Source organism: Equus caballus, chromosome 3 (genome assembly GCF_041296265.1).
Source record: "Equus caballus isolate H_3958 breed thoroughbred chromosome 3, TB-T2T, whole genome shotgun sequence".
NCBI classification, from domain to species: domain Eukaryota; kingdom Metazoa; phylum Chordata; class Mammalia; order Perissodactyla; family Equidae; genus Equus; species Equus caballus.
The window spans coordinates 23,225,069-23,241,617 of record NC_091686.1 but is presented as its reverse complement, the minus strand read 5'-3'; the positions used below and the strand labels follow the sequence as shown (position 1 = coordinate 23,241,617).

Here is a 16,549-nt window from a genome sequence, read left to right as displayed (position 1 = left end):
ATCATAATCGAGGAAGAGAGAGAAACAGAGGACTACAGGACGGAGAATAATGCTCCTCAAGGCAGGAGACCCATGTGCTACTGGCTCCCCTCCCACCTCTGCAACCAGAGGGGGTGATGTCAGAAAATCGCTTACCCTCTCTGGACTTCCTCATTTCTAGAGAGTCACATCCCCCTGAAGGAAGAAGCTGGTTGAGGATGTTTTTCAACATCCGATACCAAAACTGTTTGTTTTGTTTTAATATTACTATTATACAAATAAAAATTTATCCCTGATACTAAAAATAAAGAAAAATTGCATTTTTCTCCAGATTTCCCTTGCCCTTGGTTCACCTTACTGTACTTGGTAAGATGCACTGCAAAAATATGTATGGCAAAATACCACATCTACTCAAACGCCAACAGCCGGAATTGAGGGGAACAGTCCTCTTTGCTCCAGGAAGACAAACTTCTCTCTGAGAAGCTGTGGAGATAAAGCTCTTCCTGCTCCACTCCAGAGAGGACCCTGCCCCGCCCCCCATCTCTGTAGGAGGAAACTCGCCCAGTTCTCAGCTAGAAAGCTGGGGTGGCCCAAAACCCAGCCTGGGCCCAGGAGCCTTAGGAGAGGTCTGCAAAGGCAACATGAAAGCTCGTTTGACAATATGTTGCAATTACAATAATGATTTACAAATAAGCACCAAGAAGTACTCTAGAATGGCTAGTTAGGGACATATGCAGGCATCCCTGGTGAGCAAGGCGTAACTGGAGGAAAAGTCTGTTTTCCCCAGACAGCAGGCGAAGTTCAGACGCTCTCCTTGCGAAATACCACCTGGAGATGTTTGCCCTAATAGTCAGCAAGGACTTACTGTTAACAAGCCATTGTGAGCAGAAAGGGAGGAAAACCAGGTCCCCAGAGAGCTGAGGCAGGCCTTTTAGTTGGTAAGGGGTCAGGTATGCTGAACATGAATTAGGGGAAGCTGGGGCATGGCAACTGAGAGCAGGGAAGGGGAAGGAAGAAGCCGGCCCCAGGCTCAAGTGCGGAGACTGAAGACATGCAGGCGTGCTGAGCTCGGGCCACAAAGCAGGAGCAGCTTTCAGAATATACAGGGTCCCTGGGGCTTTGTGGCCCCACCTCTTCAGGGCTGAGGCCCCAAACCTCAGGCAGTGTGGAGTCAGGAATAACGTGCTCACCAGGGTTCCAGATGCGCTGTCAGCACACTGCACGCAGCATCTCCAAAACAAGGGCCTATCATCCTCTCCTGCAAACCCTTCCTCCTCCTCACTGCCCCATTTCACCTAAAGGAATCAACCTCATCAACCAGACACTGAAATATCAAAGCCCAGCCAATCAAGTGTCTGATCAATCAAGTGTCATTCCAGAAGATGATGTCCACTTTCACAATCTCTCCAGAGCCTCTTCTTTTCCATTTCTACTGCCAAGTCCCAGCCATCATTACATCTCACCTGGACCCTATCTAGTGTTCCATGTCCTCCCTCCCTTCTTTCCTTGCCCCCTTATGACTCAACCATAGTTGGCTGCCAGTCTGCCCTCTGCCTGCTCAAAAACTTGTCAGAACTGAGTACCTCCTTTGCCATCTGCCAATTCAAGTCCTCGCCTAGCACCTTTCTGGACTGATCTCTTGCAGTGTCCACTTCTTCTTCTCTGGGGACTTTAGCTTTCAGATACAGCCCGGGGGGGGGGGGGGGGACGACTGCCTACCATGCACCAGCCCTTCCCTGGCCAAGGGCGGGAGCACAGCCCAGGCTGGACCAACCAGACATTTCCTTTCCTCCTTGGGATGTGAATCCCAAGCTGTGGTGACAAAATTACTGAGCACAGCTGGAGCAGATTTACCCTGGCGACAGTGCAACCCTGAAAAGGCTGGCCTTTGGTTCCTGCTGCACCCACTCCAAGATCCTGAAGGGGAGCTGGGTCCTGAGTCATCCCTCTGATTGTGGGAGTTCCCACAGTCTTCCAAGGAAGCCTTTTCCTGCCAAAGTTGACCAAATTGTTCCTTGTAACATAAGAGGATCTTCTTACTACTTTTTGAAATACATCCCCTACGCGCCAGCCAAAAGGGAAAACTCCCTAAACGTACCATGATGGCCTCTCTCTGCACCTGTTGGCCTGTACAGGCCATAGGCACTGCTGGAACTCTACGTGCCCCTTCAGGGCCCATCCTAAAGGCCTCTTCTGAACCCTCTACAGGGATGACTTGCACTTCCTTTAAACCTACAAGGCACTGGCTGTCCCTCTGCCTTCCACTGTAGATACTGGTGTATTTGTCTTATCTTCCTCTCGGAGGACAGTGACTTGGTCACTGTTGTCTCCTCCACAACACCCAGCATAGCTCCAGGCTCAGTAAAATTCCGTAGGGTCTGGGGGCAGTCAATCCAAAAGACAATTACAGGTTTGCTGGGCAAGTCAGACAGTGAGTGACAAACAGCATGGGGTATGCCATCAGAAAGACCTGAGTCTGAATTCCAGATCCTCCACTTACTAGCTGAGTTCGGGCAAGTGTCAAAAGTTCTGTAATTCTCAGTCCTTCATCAACAAAATAGTGACAATGATGCTCACCTCGCAACGTTGCTGTGAGGATTCAACAAGATAACGCGTGAAAGCATCCAGCACGGTGCCTGGCAGTAGTAAGCACCCAGTGAACAGCAGCCATTATTCCAGCTATTAGTAGCTACTGGTTTAGCAGATGCTTCATCAGAAGCTGGAACCACGAGTCCTGGGGCCTGCTGTGTGACCCACAGTGTATCTCTCTGTTCCTCAGTAAGCCCACCTGTGTCTATATCTGCCTTATAAACCTCCTACTGGCCTAAAAACAACAGGTGGAAAATGCTTCACAAAGTAAAAGCACAATGTAAGTGATTCCTCCTGCTTTTCTAAAGTTTGGAGAGTCCCAGGCATCCTGTCCAGCGTGCGGCCATGGCAGGACTTCACCTTGCAGGCACCCCAACCTGCTCGGTCTATGACACAGGCACAGGGCAGACAAAGGCCTGGCTCGAGAATCTGCTTCCCCGTGTCCATGTAGCCACCCCTTTTCCAAAGCCCTGGTTCCTAAATGTCCTGCTTTTGTGGGGCCTTCCTTCAAATAACCAGGGGGCAGGGCCTGCTATGTGGTTACAGTGAGACTGGGAGCTCAGGCACCACAAGGCACCCCTGCCATTAACCTAGCCAACACTGAGCAGCAAGAAAATGAAAAGAAAAGGCCAAACCCATGCAGCTGCCAGGACAAGCCTGGGTGGGGAAGCCAAGTGGAAGGAAGTCTCTCTTAAGACTTTATATCTGCCTAGATTAATCTCCCAAGCAACTGTGATGGCCCCAAACCAGTGGCTCTCAAAGCATTATCTCCAAGGAGCTGGGCAGAAATACAAATTTTAGGCCCCACCCAGACTGACTGAATCGGAAAACTCTGGGAGTGGGGCCCAGCAATCTTAGGGAGCTCTCCAAGGGACTCTGATGCCTGACCAAGTATGAGGAATCCTGCCCTAAACCTTTAACCATAAGACCTTCCACTTTAACTCAAACATTTACTGAACACCTCCTGCATGCCAAGGACCAAGCTGGGGGTTGGTATTTCAGAAACGAGGACACATTTGAAGAACTTCCACAATCTAATGGGGGCCAAAATCAAGTACACAAATACTCAAGGCAGGATGTGGTATAGGACAAGGCAGAGGAATCGGCTTCCCAACCCTCTCCCCAGGGCCAACCCCTCAGACCTTCTCTTGACATGATTAGGGAAGGAGAACACCAATTCTGGGAAACCCACTCACACTGCTGCTATTTCCAATTCCTCAAGCACAGGCAGCTTTCTCAGGAAGAGGGATCCTCACCCTGAGGTGTGCCTTAGCACATGAGGAAATGCTCCCATGTGGCCACACCCAGTGGTTCTTAGGGGCTTGGAAAATGGGGTTTGGGCTCAGAAAGTTCCTAGGGGGCCGTGAGCATGCCACAGCACATCACAACAATGCACTCTCGGGCAGGGTCACTCCCACAGGCCCCTGGCAAGCTTGCACGCAAGTGTGCAGATGCAGACATAAACACACACACACACATAGACAGTTGGCCCCCTGGCCTCCCTTCCTCCATTCTCAAGTTACAAGGTTAAAGGCGTCCCATTCACAGCCAAGGGGGAGGGATACTAGAGGGGGCGTGAAGCAGGGAACCATCTGGTTCAGATCAAGATTGCTCATTCAGGACCCCCAATGAACTCCCAGAGCCTCCTGAGCCTTCCTCTCTCCCCTTACTTCCCACTGGGAAACTGAGGATTGGGCTAGAAAGGGATGACCCAAAGGCAAATCTGCCAAAGAAACACGAGAAAACAAAACACTGAATTATACAGGCAAGCCTGTGCCACCTCTCTGAGCCCTGGTTCCCTCTTCCCTTTGAATCCTGGACACCACGACTAAACAAGATCACAGCCTCAGCCACTACGCCCTCCTCCACAAAGAGCTCGGGACACCTAGCAAGCATCCTTCCCTGAACTGGAATTCCCTCCAAAGTTAGCAGCAGAAGCAAGATGAAGCTTAGGGGTGTGGTCTCCCAGACTCCTCTTCCGCTGCCATCTCCACCAATACAGGAGGTTCCCTCCATCTCAGAGGGACTTTGGAGCTCACCAGGCATAAGAAGAAGAAGGGATGATCAACCAGCTTCTAGACAACTGTCCCAAAGACAAGATGGGAATCTGAGTTACTGGCTAGAAATGACCATTTCCCAGAGGACCCAGAGTGCCCCGTACTCCCCTAGTGGTCCCTCTCGGCCACCAGGACCTCTTTCTTCTCTTTCCTCCAACTCTGTAGAACCACTCTGTTCTACAGTGCTTTACGCAGCTGTAAAGCAAGAGGCAAGATGGGAGATGGATGCAGTGAGAAAGAAACAGGAATCGAAAGGCTAACTTGAGCAAACAAGCAACGGGTGGGTGACTCTCTACAGGTGGAGAGGACCAGAAGTGGGCGACAGGAGGGAGGAGGGGGAAAGAGAAGTGGTAGAAATCTAAGGGGAGACTAAAGTGAGCTCAGCCCAGAACTGCAGCAGGGGGCTGGGAAGTTTGGTCCAGTCATAGAGGAAAGACTGGAGGGAAGAAATGACTCTTTCATTGCAAGGCACCAGTTCAGGCCAGCCCCCACAGGACTGGGGCATGGCCTTGGACAAGTTCCTGGCTTGTGCCGTGCCTCAGTTTCTCCAAAGTGGGAAGGAGGTCAAGCTGCTAGGTCTTATTAGAGAGAACTGGGCCACTGGGGGTGGCTAGGGGGCAGTGCCAGGTAGGGGAAAGAGGAGAGAGGCGCTGATGGTGCAAAGACAGCCTCTGGCCAAGAGCAGCAGGGCAGGGGTCTCCAGGTAGTGCAGAGGCCGGGGCACGCGGGGGTTGGGGGAACCAACTAGGTAGTGGATCGGAAGTCAGGAATGGGTCAGGGAGCGCTTCCCAGGGCTGGGGCTGGGGGCTGCTAACAAGGAGCGGAACAGTCGCGCCTGAAGGGCTGGGAGCGGCTTGATGTGCAGCAGCGGAAGGCGGGGATGGGGATTGAGGCCACGGCACGCGGGCCCCCCCGCCCGCCGCGATGCGAGGGAAGTTGCCGGGGTGGACCGGACCGGTCTGGGCCACCGGGCCGAGCGAGCTGCCAGCGCAGAGGGGGTTCAGGGCAGCTAGGGGCCCGGGGCGCCCCGCATCCCGCCCGCCCTCTTCCCGCCCGCGCACCTCAGTCAGCGCCGGGCGCCGCGCGGGCCATGCTCGCCGCTCGTGCCGCCGCCTCCGCCCGTGCAGAAAGCTGCCGCCGCCGGCGTCCCGACCCGTTAGCTCCGCCGCTCCCTCGTCTGCCCGCAGCGGGCCAGTCCCGCCCTGCCCTCCCCTTCCAGCCCTCCCAGAGAAAGCAGCCGCCGCCACCGCCGCCGCCAAAGCCCGGCCCCTCCCCCCACCCCAGCCCGGCTTGAAGGGAAGGGTGGGGGAAGGGGGGCGGCTGCCCCCTCCCCATTCACATCCTCCCCGTCTCTCCCCACCCACCTCCTCCCTCAAGTGCCTGGGCATGCTGGGATGTGAAGTCCAGCTGGCGCTGGGCTGCTAGGGGTGTCCCGCATCCAGAACTACTACTCCCAGAAGACAGTGCGCGCGCCCTAGGGATTGTGGGCTTTGTGGTTCGGCCGGGACTCAGAGGGTCTATCGCGCAGGAGGGCTGGGGGGATGGGAAATGTTCATTCCCAGAAGGCCGGCCTCCGAGCAGCTTGAAACACAGGATGTGGCATCTGCGGTGTCCCGGACCCGGGTTGAATACCTGGATCTCCAGGGAGGTGCAAACCAGCCCAGGATGCCTTTCAGACGCGGCAGTGGCCAGCTGCAGCCAAGCCCGATTGGAGGAGAAGCCTCTGGCCCAGCGAACCGCGCCCCGGGTACCGTTACCACTCGCGGTCCCAAAGAATCATGACCTGAGGCCCGCTCGGCTTCGTGCGCGGGCTCCGCAAGCCGGAGCTGCGGTGGAGGCGCTGCGCCCAGCACCAGGAGCTGCGTGGGCATGGGGTTTTCCCCACCTGGGGAAAGGGGGCCGAGTGTCTGTGGGTTTCCGGGAGTGCTCACTCACAGGGGCACTCCGTCCAGTCTCATTCCCTTTCTTTTAGATGCCCTTACCTCCCTACTGCCTAGCTTAAAGTGCACACATTTAATATTTTTCCATGTCTTCTCTTAGCACATCCTTTCTCCAACTTCCAAACGTAGCTCAAATCCTTAACGAGGCTCCAGGTTGACCGCAGTCTCGCTCTCCAAGCTTCATCTCCTCTGGCAGAGGGTAGGCCTGTAGGTCAGTGGTTCTCAGATTTTGGCGAGTGTCAGATTCTCCTGGAGAGTTTGTTCAAACACAGCTGGCCCCTATCCCCAGTTGCTGTTTCTTTAACTCCAGGGTGGAGCCTGAGAATTTGCATTTCTAACAAGTTCCCAGGTGATGCTGATGCTGCTGGTCTGGGGAACCACTTTGAAAACTACTGCTGGTGGTGTTTGTTGGCTAGAGTTCTGGCATTGTCCTTCAAGGATGGGCCTGCTGTACAATTATAGCCACTGAAGAGCCAAGCCATGGAAGGCAGGGTCTCGGTCTAGTTTAGCACAGAAATGCTCTTTTTAACTGTAAATTAAATAAACAAATCACTTCATCCAGTATAGGGAAGATACTAGGTGGGCCGTCTGATTGAAAGATGTTCCAGACCTTGGCCCTTGGCGTTCCTGTTACCGCCCACCAATAGTTTGAGAGGCAAGATGGTGAGAGAGGGATTTTATTACAGCTTGTTAGCAAGGGGGAGGATATCTGACTAATGTTGAAAGAACCATCTCACAGAAGAGAGACTATAGGCCAGTTATATAGGGAGCTGGCCTCTGGGTTGGGGAGGCATCTGGTTTTAGTTCCTGATAATCTTTTGTTTTACTGGATATGTGTCAGAGACCGTAGCAGTACCCTATGCCCAGATCTTTCAGTTGTCATTGATGATGGCTGTCAGCATAGACTCTGTCCAGGGGTCATCACATTCCTAAGGAATTCAAAAGAACAAAGTTATCAATTTATCGCAGCTGAGAGGGGCCATAAAATCTACAGAGCAAGTATATCTCCTGGAGGGTGCATATCCAGCTGGGTTAGTTAATCAGGTCATTCAAAGTTACAATATGGTTTCTCTTCTACAATATGGCTTCCCTCATGTCAGTCTTGTGTTGAGCCAGTATCATTCCCTCTAAAGCTGGAAAGATTTTTTGTTCGAAAGTCAGGCAGAGGAGGTCTACCTAGTGCCACCCCCCAAGCTATGGATGCAAACCAGGGGTCGTGACCTCAAACACCTAGGAAAGGGTCAGCTCAGTAGAATGAGCTGCCTCTGGGTGGGCTATGACCTAAAACAGGCTGGGAGGAGTGAGAGGTGGGGAGGTGGATTCCTGACTTGTCAAGTATCTGAGAGTGATTCTCATACCTACCCAGGTAGCCTCTCCTCACCATCTGCTGTCCTGATGTTCTGGGAACTACAAACCTCTCCAGGGGAAACCTGGTGACCATCACCCTCAGGCATGATCTCGGACTCAGCTGTAAGCTGACAAATGTTCTCTGCTCGACCGAACCCTAGCCAGGCTCCTCTGAGCTCTCTTCTCCAACAGTTGCCAACCTTGGCCTATGAAAACTATCCTCTCGGGCTGGCCTGGTGGCATAGTGGTTAAGTGCGTGTGCTCCACTTTGGCGGCCTGGGGTTCACAGGTTTGGATCCCGGGCACGGACCTAGCACCGCTTGTAAAGCCATGCTGTGTTGGCATCCCACATAAAATAGAGGAAGATGGGCACAGATATTAGTTCAGAGCCAATCTTCCTCACGAAAAACAAACAAAACAAAACACAACTATACTCTCAACACAAATTACTTCATCCACTCTTCCCTCCCAAACACGCATTAAAAGACACACATAATAACGTAGTTTCTAACAGCCCAAGGCCACATCCCTAGGATGACTCTAGCCCTCTTTAAAGTGTCTGATAAAGCTCAAGGCTGCCAAAAGAATTTACTGTTTGTTCTAGCCAACACCTGATGATAGGCCCCTGACCACCCCTTCTTAGAGCATTTACTAAAAAGGGCTTACAATTATGGCTCCTTCCTCTGTCCCTTTGAGATGTATATGTATCTCATACAACTGAGGAATGTCTTTCCCAAGGACCTGAAAGCCATTCCTTGGAAATGTAATCATCACTAAGGATAGGGCCTCCTCTCCCAGGCTCTGTGAGAGGATAGCATCCTAACTTTGAGAGTGGCCAGCTAACAGATACAACTGGCCTAATCAGCATTTACACTGACCAACCTTTTGTAATTTTTCACTTCCCTGACTCTGTTGAGCCCCTGCTCACCTCCCTACCTACTCCCTCATTCTCCCTTTGAAAGGCTCACTCTGTGCGGATTGAAGTTGAGTTCAGTTCACGGTGGACCCTGTTCACTACTGCAATAGTGTATTACTGGTTAAAATTTGGCCTTACCACTTTAACTAGCATCTGGCATTGTTTATCTTTGGCAAAGGGAGTATCTGTTCTGAGTCCTGGGGACCCAGGCTCTAGCTTTCCCCTTCTCCACCAACTGCTAAAACGGTGAGTTATCACTATATCCTTGGGCAAGTAGCCAAGTGGCCACCAGAGGCACTGGACCCTCACTAAGGTTGACTCTGGAATGCTTTTCTGTTTCCTTTAGATATGTGTTCCCATCACAGGCTGTGATGGGCTAAGCCCATGCTCTGCCCGTAAAACCAGATGCCAGGCCCTTCCTGCAGGGGCTTTGCCTCTGCGCCTGAGTCACGTGCAATGGCAACATCCGCCTCACAGGCAGAAGGTAAATGAGCCTTTTTTGAGTTTACATCCATCTCCCAAATCTGTATTAGCAGATTATTCAGGGGGAAATTAAGATGGCTTTTCACGGGCAGGACAGACAGACCCTCTCTATCTCTCAGCTCCAACAAGAGCGCTCATCTCCTCCCTCGCTCCCTTCCAATTAGATGGCGAAATGGTTCACCTGTTTCCCCTTGCTGATTGCGCATTCCCACCTTCTCCACCCCTCCAAATTCTGCCTGACTGTCCAAAGTCTACCTTGAGTTTTCCTTCTTCCAGAAGTTTCTCCCCAACTGCCTCAGCCCCATGTGAGCCTCATCCCTTGTGTAGCACTTGAATTTGCATCATTCATTTAAAAGCCTAGCTTTGCCAGTGAACCGTCCAGAGCAAGGGAGGCGGTGCAACATGGCAGATGAGAGTAGAGGGCTTTGGAGGCAGACAGCTACTATAAGTAGCAAAGTGCAAAGAGGAGCTGGCTCCCTCCCTCCCTAGGTTTCTGTTTGGGGGACAGAAGCTTAAAGGCAGACCAATCTGGCAGCTCCCACACCTAATGGTTTGTGTGACCCAGAGCAAGTTACACAGTTCCTTCATCTGTAAGATGGGAATAATAATAATAGACCCTACTTTTTAGAGTAGTTGTAAAGATCAAATGAAAAAATACTATGATCTTAGATAGGAAGACTATCAAAAAGAAATCAAGTTAATCTATAAATTTAATGGGATCCCAGTACAAATAGATAAAAATGGATTTTAAAAATTCACTTGGAAAAATAACAAGCAAAACTAGTCGGGAAATTTCTGAAAAACTAACAGTAGTGAAAGGTGTTAGCCTTCTTAGATAGTAAACATATTATAAAGTTAAAATAGTATGGTAGATCAGTGACATAGACCTGCAAGTCTAGAAATAAACTCAAATACTCATGGAAATTTGGCATATGGTAAAGATATATTTCAAGTAAGTGGGGAGAAAGATGAATTATTCTATAAATGGTGCAGGGACAATTGGGGAATCACCTACTAAAAAGTTGGCTCTGAATGAATTAGTGGATCAATCAAAAATCACCAATAGCTACCAGTATCATGAAAAATGAAGATAACTGGCTTCATTTGAAGATAAATAGATAACTGACCCCTGATAGAAGTATGACACACTGAAAGTAGTGTTGAAAAAAGAAATCACCCCAAATCTGACAACTACCAATGTGCAGAAAATGCAGGTATCACAGGAACATATTATTTGAAACCATGGGGATGCAATCAACAAAATTCAGTGAGAAACTGTACAGGACAAATGACCCAGTTTCTTCAATGAACACATTGCAAATTTTAAGAAAAGACAAAGAGGAGAATCCGCAAATTGAAAAATGCTATATCAACCAATTGCAATGTATGGACGTTATTTGAATCCTAATTCAAACAAACTGAAAGAAAAATTGTATGAGAAAAGGGTAGGGGCCGGCCCATGGCTGAGTGGTTAAGTTCACGCACCCAGGGTTTCACCAGTTCGGATCCCGGGTGTGGACATAGCACCACTCATCAGGCCATGTTGAGGCGGCATCTCACATGCCACAACTAGAAGGATCCACAACTGAAAAATATACACCTATGTACTGGGGGATTTGAGGAGAAAAAGGAGGGAAAAAAAGACGATTGGTAACAGTTGCTAGCTCAGGTGCCAATCTTCTAAAAAAAAAAGAAAAGGGAAAATTTGAACACTGACCATTGGATATTAGTAATTATTATTAGTTTTAAGTGTGCTAACGGTGTTGTGCTGTTTTTATTTTAAAGCCCTCATTTAGTGATATATACTGCAAACATGTTTATGGAATGATAAGATGTCCGGAGTTTGCTTCAAAATAATCAAAGGTTGAGGCGGAAGGATAGATACAGCAAGGCTGGCTAAATTGATAATTGTTGAATCTGAGCGGTGATGGTTACTTGGGGTTCATTATAACATCTTTCTAATATTACATGTATTTGAAGTTTTCCATAATAAAATGGTTTTTTTTAAACTTCAGTCAGATCTCTACCTCTTACTTAGCTAAAACCCAGAAATAACAACAGAAACTAAATGAATAGAAAAAAGGAAGACATTTTTGCAATTTAGATCAGAGGTAAAAGGCTAATGTGAAGTGCTTCTGCAAATCGGTAAGAAGATGACCAAGAAAACAACAGGAAATGTGAAAAGAATGTGAACAGATGGTTCACAGAGAAGGAAACGCAAATGGCTCTGACACAAAGAGATGAAGAGCTTCACTCTTTTTTTAAAATTGTGGTAAAGCACACATAACATAAAATGGGCCATTGTAACGATTTTTAAGTGGACACCTAAGTGCATTAAGTACATTCACATTCTTGTGCTACCATCACCACCATCCATCCACAGAACTCTTTTCATCTTGCAAACTGAAATTCTGTATCCAGTAAACAATAACTCCACACATTCTCCCCTCCCCCAAGCCCCTGACAACCACCATTCTACTTTCTGTCTCTATGAATTAGACTATCAAGTCATATAAGTATGAGGACAGTAATTGCCCTTTTGTGTCTGGCTTATTTCACTTAGCATAATGTCTTCAATGGTCATTCATATTGTAGCATGTGTCAGGATTTCCTTCCTTTTTTAGGCTGAATAATATTCTATTATATGTATATACCACATTTTATCCATTCATCTGTCAATAGACACTTGGGTTGGTTCCATCTTTTGCCTATTGTGCATAATGCTGCTATGAACATGGGTGGACAAATATCTCTTCAGGTCCTCGCTTTCAATTCTTTTGGGCACATACCCAGAAGTGGAATTGCTGGATCATATGATAGTTCTGTTTTCGGGTTTTTTTGGTGAGGAAGATTGGCCTTCAGTTAACATCTGTTGCCAATCTTCCTCTTTTTGCTTGAGGAATATGGTCCCTGAGTGAACATTTGTGCCAATCTTCCTCGTCCTCTATTTTGTATGTGGGATGCTGTCACAGCATGGCTTGATGATTGGTCTGCACCCGGGAACGGAACCTGTGAACCCTGAGGTACTGAAGCAGGGCACGCTCACTTAACCACTACGCCACTGGACCAGCCCCCTGACAGTTCTGTTTTTAATTTTTTGAGGAACCACCATAATGTTTTCCACAGTGGCTGTATCATTTTATTTTTTTTCTTTTTCACATCAGACAGGTAATGTGCTGATGTCATAACAAGGTTTGTGGGGGGCACAGCTCCTGCAACAGCATGAAGACTCAATCATTGTGCTCATGAACTATAAAAGGATCCTGTACCATTTTGCATTCCCACCAACAGTGCACAAGGGTTCCAATTTCTCCAGATCCTCATCAACACTTACCTTCTCAGAGCTTCCCTCTTAATAAAAGAAATGCAAATTAAAACCACACTGAGATATCATTTTTCACCTATCAGATTGGCAAAGATAAAAAATCTTGATAACTATCTTGGCACAAGTTTAGGGAACAAGGATTCTTATACATTGCCAGTGTGACTGGAAATCCGTACAGCCTCTATGAAGAACACCTTGGTAAGGTCTTCAAATTACACCTGCACACACCATTAGACCTAGCAATTTCTAAGAAAATATCCTATTTTCACATGTTCTTAGTTACGTATAGAGATGGATATTTGTTACAGCATATAAGGGGAAAGATTAAAAATGATTTAAATGTTAAAGATTAAATGAATGGTGTCTTTTGTTATCATCACTTCACTAGATAAGAAGCTATTGGAGGGGCCAGCCCTGTGGCTGAGTGGTTAAGTTTGCATGCTCTGCTTCAGCGGCCCAGGGTTTCACTGGTTTGGATCCTGGGTGTGGACATGGCCCCGCTCATCAGGCCACGCTGTGGTGGCGTCCTACATAGCACAACCAGAAGGACCTACAACTATAATATACAACTGTGTACTAGGGGGCTTTGGGGAAAAGAAGAAGAAGAAGAAGAAAAGAAGATTGGCAACAGATGTTAGCTCAGGTGCCAATCTTTAAAAAAAAAGAAGAAGAAGCTATTGGAGAGCAGAGGCATGGTTTTTGAAGGTCCAAACAGACCTTCAAGAAATATTGATTAGATTAATTAAATTATTACTTAGCCTCTGGCAGAACTGAATTGGCAGGCAGCTCAGGGAGGTTAAGCGGCTTGTCCAAGGTCATCCATACAATCTATACTACCTATTCTTTATGTGCAAAGCACAGAGGCAGGCACTGTGAAAATTACTGAAATCGAAGAATTGGACCCTACCTACTACGAGCTTGAGATCTAGTAAAGCACTCTAACAGACACTAAAAATATCAAGGTTTTTTTTTTGTTCTTTCAATTATATCAATGGAGACCATTGTTCTGGTGGATAAAATGAGGCCCAGATCAGAGACGCAGCTTCTCAAAGGCCATACAAAAAGGCAGGAGAAGGGTGCTGATGAAAACTGAAGTCATCCTTCCATTTGTGCCCCATCCTTAGTGCCCTAGGGGACTCATTTCAAGGGACCCACTGCCCACCAATGTTCCATACACTGGATCAGCCTTCTCCAAGGTGTGTTACATTATAGGTCCTGTGAGAGACTCTTCTAGAAAAGGATTCCCTAACCTATCATGTTTGTGAAATGCTTTATATGTTAGCCTAAAGGTTCCCCATGCATGTAGGGTTTTTTTCCTAGTTCTGTCCATTGAGAAGGTCTGAGAGCAGTGACACCCCATTAGCAACAAGCATACAGCTTGTTTTTTTTTAGTTGAGGTGAAATTCACATAATATAAAATAAACCATTTCAAAGCATACAATTCCGTATATTTAGTAATTCACAAAGTTTTGTTACCGATACCTCTATCTAGTTCCAAAACATTTTCATCACCCAAAAAGAAAACCCTGTATCCATTAAGCAATCACTCCCTATTCTCCTCACTCCCAGCCCCTGGCAACCACTAATCTGTCATCCGTCTCTATGGATTTACCTATTCTAGATATTTCATGTAAATGAAATCATACAATACATGGTCATTTGTGTCGGACTTATTTCACTTTGCATAATGTTTTCAAGTTTTATCCACATAATAGTATGTATTAGTATTTATTTTTTATAGCTGAATAATATTCCACTGTATGGACATACCAGGTTTTGTTTATCCAGTATATATATATATTTTTTTAATGATTGGCACCTGAGCTAACATCTGTTGCCAATCTTTTTCTTCTTTTTTTTCTTCTCCTCCCCAAAGCCCCCCAGTACATAGGTTTATATTCTAGTCATAGGTCCCTCTGCTTGTGCTGTGTGGGACCCGCCTCAGCATGGCCTGATGAGCGGTGCCATGTCTGTGCCCAGGATCGGAAGTGGCAAAACCTCAGGCTACCGAAGCAGAGCATGCAAACTTAACCACTCGGCCACGGGGCCAGACCCCCTAGTATATTGTTGTTTTTTTTTAAAGATTGGCCCCTGAGCTAACATCTGTTGCCAATCTTTTTCTTCTTTTTTTTCTTCTTCTCCCCAAAGCCCCCAGTACATAGCTTTATATTCTAGTTGTGGGTCCTTCTGGTTGTGCTATGTGGGACCCGCCTCGGCGTGACCTGATGAGGGGTGCCATGTCTGCGCCCAGGATCGGAAGTGGCAAAACCTCAGGCTACCGAAGTGGAGCATGCAAACTTAACTACTTGGCTACGGGGCCAGCACCCCCTTCCCCTGAGTATATTGGTTTTTAAAAGTTGAGAAGAGAGGGGCTGGCCCTGTGGCTGAATGGTTGAGTTCGCGCGCTCCGCTGCAGGCGGCCCAGTGTTTCGTTGGTTCGAATCCTGGGCACGGACATGGCACTGCTCATCAAACTACGCTGAGGTGGATTCCCACACGCCACAGCTGGAAGGACCCACAACGAAGAATATACAACTGTGTACCTGGGGGCTTTGGGGAGAAAAAGGAAAAAATAAAATCTTTAAAAAAAAAAAAGTTGAGAAGAAAATTAACTTGTCTACCTTTGTTTAATGGATCTTTGCCCTCTCTGCAGCAACACTTGTTAACATCCTATAGAAGCACTCTTTGGAAAATACTATACAAGATATTTGGCAAAGGCAATGGTCAGACTCGGAGGAGGAGGGCCCACTTAATGATAAAGTACACTTGACAGCTCTCCAGAAGGGGTACGCTGTTTGGTTATTCTATCAGGTCTGGGTTTTGATGATTTAAAACCATACCAGCTATTTCAATTTCTCCTTGGAAGACCCAGCAGAAGAGTTTAATATCCTCTCCCTATTTTCTTCACCTGGTTCCCACCCCTTCGCCAGTCTCCCTGTAGTAAATGCTCTTGGTTACATCCCTTTACCCAGATGGTGCATCTATTCCCTAGCTGTTGTGAGCCTTGGCTGCTAATGCCTCACAGCTCCACCCTTCCCTGGAGAATTGTCCTTGGTCCACATGAGCTGCTTTGCCCAGAGATGTCTGGGAAATTAAGCTCCCCCCTCCCTCACCTCCCAGTAGCCCACAGCCCATGAATGACGGATATGGAGCAGAAAGTCCAGCTCCCTTGCTGCTACGAGGGATAAACCTTGTGGGGCATTTTATGTTCCGGAGCTCCCTATGGGATCAGACTGAGGCTAGACTTAGCTGAACCCACATCTTTGCTGGCTTCCTTCCCTGCCTTATCCTGCTTCCCTCACTGCCGTAATAAATCATTTGCACGAGAATCCCTGTCTCAGGCTCCGCATCTAGGGAACTTGACCTAAGATATCCCTGTGGGTAGTCCTCGCTCCCTGAGAGATTTCCTGCTACCAGCAGCAGCCATACTTTTCACGCAGGGTCCTGCAGATTGTACCTCCCTCAAGAAATCTTCCTGGACCCGGACCCTCACGCTCTGGCAGCATGTTTGTTTGTTTAATAAGGAAGTTGGATGCCTATCCTGTGCCAGGCACTGTGCTAAACTCTTTACGTGCATTAGCTCATTGAGTCCTCCCAACAACCTGGTTAGGTAAATACTATTGTATTCCCACAGATGAAGAAACTGAGGCTTAAAGAGGTTGAGCGGTTGAGTGGCTTGCTCACACAGTAAGAATGTGATGGGAACTGGGGAGGATTTGTCTGATTTCAAATCCTGTATTTAACCACTAGACTCTATCATATATTGCAGCATCAGGACTTTTGTTATGGCTCCGTCTACCCTACACAGTAGGACTATGCACAGAGCAGAGAGCTACACGTTTTTGCGTCTGCTGCTGACAGATTGCACTGAGGCCTTCATCTTATTAAAAACTTCCTTGAGTATCTTTGCTTC

The 16,549-nt window shown here is 47.9% G+C and overlaps 1 protein-coding gene and 1 non-coding gene across 10 annotated transcripts in view; both read right to left on the bottom strand.

Moving 5' to 3' along the window:
• The window catches only part of ST3GAL2 (ST3 beta-galactoside alpha-2,3-sialyltransferase 2), a 45,495-nt gene extending 39,042 nt beyond the window's left edge, over nucleotides 1-6,453 (bottom strand). For 3 of the 9 annotated variants that reach the window (XM_070262048.1, XM_070262047.1, XM_070262046.1), the window contains exon 1: nucleotides 5,687-5,895. The gene's annotated coding sequence lies outside the window, so the exon portion shown is untranslated. Of the gene's footprint in view, nucleotides 1-1,169; nucleotides 1,653-5,686; nucleotides 5,974-6,257 lie in introns of those variants that run through there. The other 6 variants (XM_023637311.2, XM_023637312.2, XM_070262045.1 and 3 more) reach the window with 5 other exon arrangements.
• A 6,016-nt stretch (nucleotides 6,454-12,469) lies between these two features.
• Nucleotides 12,470-12,573, bottom strand: LOC111773063 (small nucleolar RNA U13). The gene has a single exon (XR_002807265.1). It is a non-coding gene; the product is annotated as a small nucleolar RNA U13 (small nucleolar RNA).
• Between the last annotated feature and the right edge of the window lie 3,976 nt (nucleotides 12,574-16,549).